Here is a 3,564-nt window from a genome sequence, read left to right as displayed (position 1 = left end):
GGTACCTCCTCAGCTCCCTCCCTGCTACTGAGGACACCCTCTGATCACCCCACAGTGCCTCTCTCCAGGGCAGGTGGGCCCCAGGCCAGGATGGTGGCCTGGCCATCTTCCCAGTGACTACTGGTATTTCCGAACCCCCCAGGCCAGGGTCCTCCTTCCCAACACAAGGATGTCCCCCTGGGGTGTTCTGTCACATTGATTGTTCCAAGAATTATTGCCAGGAAAAAAATTTCCCTGAAAAATTGGTATATTTTCTCTTAGTGACCAATATGAGCTGCTGCCTCTGTTTTTCCTCCTTTACCAGGAAGTTCAGAGCCTCACCAGTGCCCACTGCTGATGCAATCACCCGCTCTTCTTCTGTTCCCTTCCTACTGACACTGTCCAGGTATGCTCTTGTGTTCTCGTGTTGTCACTGTGACCAGAGAGCAAGCAGGGTGCAGGAGGCTGTCCAGTTGGGCCCCGCATCCTGACCCCCTGTCCTGGCCCCCCCTGCCCGGTCCCGGAGGTTCTCCTGGCTTTGCATCATCTTGCAGGCCCTTCTATGTGCTGGGTTTGGGGTCCTGCATGCCCCAGGTGTGGCTGTGGGATCTTGGCACCATCCAGAGCACTTCTGGGCCCCTTCCCCACCCATGAAAAAGGAACTCTCCAAAGAAAGAGGTGTTTGCCTGGAAAAAGTGCCTGCAGAGGCGACCGGCCATGACCGAGTTTCTTCCCTCCTCTGTCAGCTCCCATCTCCCCCTCAGTCTGGGGCAGCACACAGAGCAGGCGAGGAAGAGGGAATTTTTGGCACTAGGTAGCTATCAACATTGGTGAGCACGCTCGCATGGGGGAGGCCCCCACCCCATCCTTGGAGGGTCTGCACCCAGCACCCAGCCAGTCCAGGTGCAGTTGGCAATGGAGGCTGACAGTTTCCCGTCATCAGGCCCAAGAACCAAGAGTTTGGGGGTATCTCTGCCACTCCGCCTGTCTTCCCAGACTTCCAAACAGAGTAACAAACAAGACAGAGGCTTGCAGGTGGCAGAGGACTGCATCTCTGAGTGGGGCAGCTCGGCCTTTCCCTGCCCACTGCAGATGAAAGGCTTTTATCCTGGGGGAGAGGGCTGCTCCCTGTGAGGAGGCTGCTCCCTGTGAGGAGGCTGCTCCCTGTGAGGACAGCTACTCCACTGCATTTGTCACATACAGCTGGAGCTTCTCCTTAAGTGATAACTTGTGTCCAGACATTAAAACTGTCCTGTCTTTCCTCATCCATGGACACACCCCGAGGGAAACAGGTGTTAAAATCATTTTTCATCAGCATCAGCATGGCCTTGGAGCTGCTAAGCTTGCCAGAAAAGTGTTTCGAATCAAGTGCACAGCTGACAACCGGAGCCTGTGGCCTCCATGAGCTCAGTCGAATACAAGAGTGGACCAACACCAAGGCGTCTGACCTCCAGACACCATGCGTCTCGCTGGCTGGTTGGGTGAGAGTGAGAGTCACTCAAACAGTCTTCCTGTAATTCCAGACTTGGCATCAAAGCTGCTCGTGGGATCAAAGCCTCCATTGTCTGCAACCCCGAGCCTCTGCCGCACGCCTGCCCGTCGGCCGCTGTCAGCTACACGGAAGGACAGGCTTGGTGTCTGGTCACCAAATGGGCCAGCGTCTGAAACGGCCTTTTAAGTAAACACAGGTGTAGGGGTTCGTGTGCACTCGTTTACTGAGCATGGGCTCTCTCCACCCAGGCCCCATCAGTAGCCGGAGAGATTTGAAAGGGTCAAGAGGTCACCCGGCATGAGTTCCCTGCCTGCTGTCCCCACTCCCGAGAGAAGTCCACTCACGAGATGGGCTGAGGGCTGGCTCCTGCCCTTCTTGGCCAGCATCCTCCGGGACACGTCTGCTCTTACTCCTTTGGTCGCCCCCGAATTCCCTCAGGTCCTTGCAGAGGCCAGGACCTCGCCTGCTCGGTCCTTTGCTGCAGCTGGGCCTCGTCTAGCTCCACCACGGCCTGTGTCAGGGCTTGCAGAGGGACAGAACCAGCAGGGCACATGTGGTAGAGTGAGAGGTTCACAGGGTCACAAGAAGTCCTATGATCTGCTGACAGAGACAGGGGTGCTGAGGGGAGCAGAGCCCAGCTTGTGTCCTGGGCCTGAGACTCGGGGCTGGTGGGGTGAGTCCTGGTCTGAGTTTAAGGCCAGATCTGGAAGCCACTTCTGGGGCGGGAGAGGAGGGACGACTCAGAGCAGCGACAGCGAATTCATTGTCCTCTGCCCTTTAGCTCAGTTTGGGTGCCCAGCCAGGTACCTGAGGACCACCACACTGGCGGGGCCACGGGCTGCGCTGAGCCCACCCAAACTGAATCCCTTCTGGATGCGCCCCGACAGACATACCAGGGATGATGATATGCAGGCTTCCTGGGTGTCCCATCGCCCAGGCAAGCTGACGCATAAAACGAACGCCCACAGCCCGTCTGCTCCTCTACCCTTCCCAGCGCGGCTGGGTGTCTTCTCCATGCCCCCCACCCACTGCATCACTGCGAGTCTTCCCGCCGGGCAGAGACCACATCAGCTTGAGCCACTGATGTGCTCCTCTTGCCCTAACAGAGCCTGGTGACAACGGAGCCCCAGAGTGCTCAGCGCAGGAGAAAATCCTGCACAGGGCTTCCATAAGGTCACACAGCAGGTTAAAAGCAGAAGGAGGCTGAGAACTGTGGGCTTCTGACGGCTATGCTCAGGTGTGGAAAAGGTAAGCCTTCCATGCGCTGAAACCTGGCCCCAGTTGGCTGTTGCCCCCACCCCCAACAGCTTCCGCACAGAGAATGCCCCCTGGGTAACTTCGGGGCTAGGCCGGAGCAGAGTCCAGGTCTCGTGTGTGTGTGTCCTGTGGAGCTCTGCTGAGTGGGCCTGGAACATTCTAATCTCGCCAAGTGGGCACCTGGGAGGCCTGATGCTTCAGGCTGCTGGCTACTGCATCCTCCATGGGGAGGTCCCTGTGTGCCCTATGGGCTTCATAGGAGGGAGGTTGTCATTGCAGATGGTGGCACAGCAGGTTAGGGATGTGGCGTCCACAGAAGGGCATAAGCAAGACTAGAAAATGAGTTTGTAACAGAAAAATACCTCTGGGCAACTACAGATTACAAAGTGTACACCCTGCAAGGCCTTGGGCCTTCGGCATGGGCATCTCACAAAAACCTTGGCAGGAGCCCATCCGAGGGCAGCCAGGCAGAGAGGTGGGAGCACGCCAGCCAGGCCTTGCCGAGCACACCAAGCCAGAGCTGGGCGCGCGCAGGCTGAGCTCACACCCAGGAACAAGGCAGGTTTTTCAAGAATGGGGAGCCCTACATCCCCTGTTTTGCGGGATGACCCTTACACGTTAGAAAAAAGCAAAAGGAGGTGACTTGGCACATAGTCAAGGGGATGCCTGGGGTGATCTGGAGCGGGGGTGGGGAGCGCCAACTGCCCACTCTGAGCTGTCCCGACATCTGGGACGGAGGGGGCTATGAGGTCGGAACGGCAGCTTGTTGCGCCTTCACTCTCTCACCTGGACACGGCCTGTGAGGACTGAGCGAGCGAGTGCCGTCACGATCCTCG

The 3,564-nt window shown here is 57.8% G+C and overlaps 1 long non-coding RNA gene across 1 annotated transcript; it reads right to left on the bottom strand.

The window, feature by feature from the left end:
- Window positions 1-229: 229 nt before the first annotated feature.
- LOC120610285 (uncharacterized) lies at window positions 230-3,564 on the bottom strand. The gene is made up of 2 exons (XR_005654903.1): window positions 3,515-3,564; window positions 230-1,993 (listed from the first exon to the last, which is right to left on the bottom strand). It is a non-coding gene; the product is annotated as an uncharacterized LOC120610285 (long non-coding RNA).

Source organism: Pteropus medius, unplaced genomic scaffold (assembly GCF_902729225.1).
Source record: "Pteropus medius unplaced genomic scaffold, Ma_sr-lr_union100, whole genome shotgun sequence".
In the NCBI taxonomy this organism is placed as follows: domain Eukaryota; kingdom Metazoa; phylum Chordata; class Mammalia; order Chiroptera; family Pteropodidae; genus Pteropus; species Pteropus medius.
The sequence above is the reverse complement of the archived record's forward strand: the minus strand, read 5'-3'. Positions and strand labels throughout refer to the sequence as shown.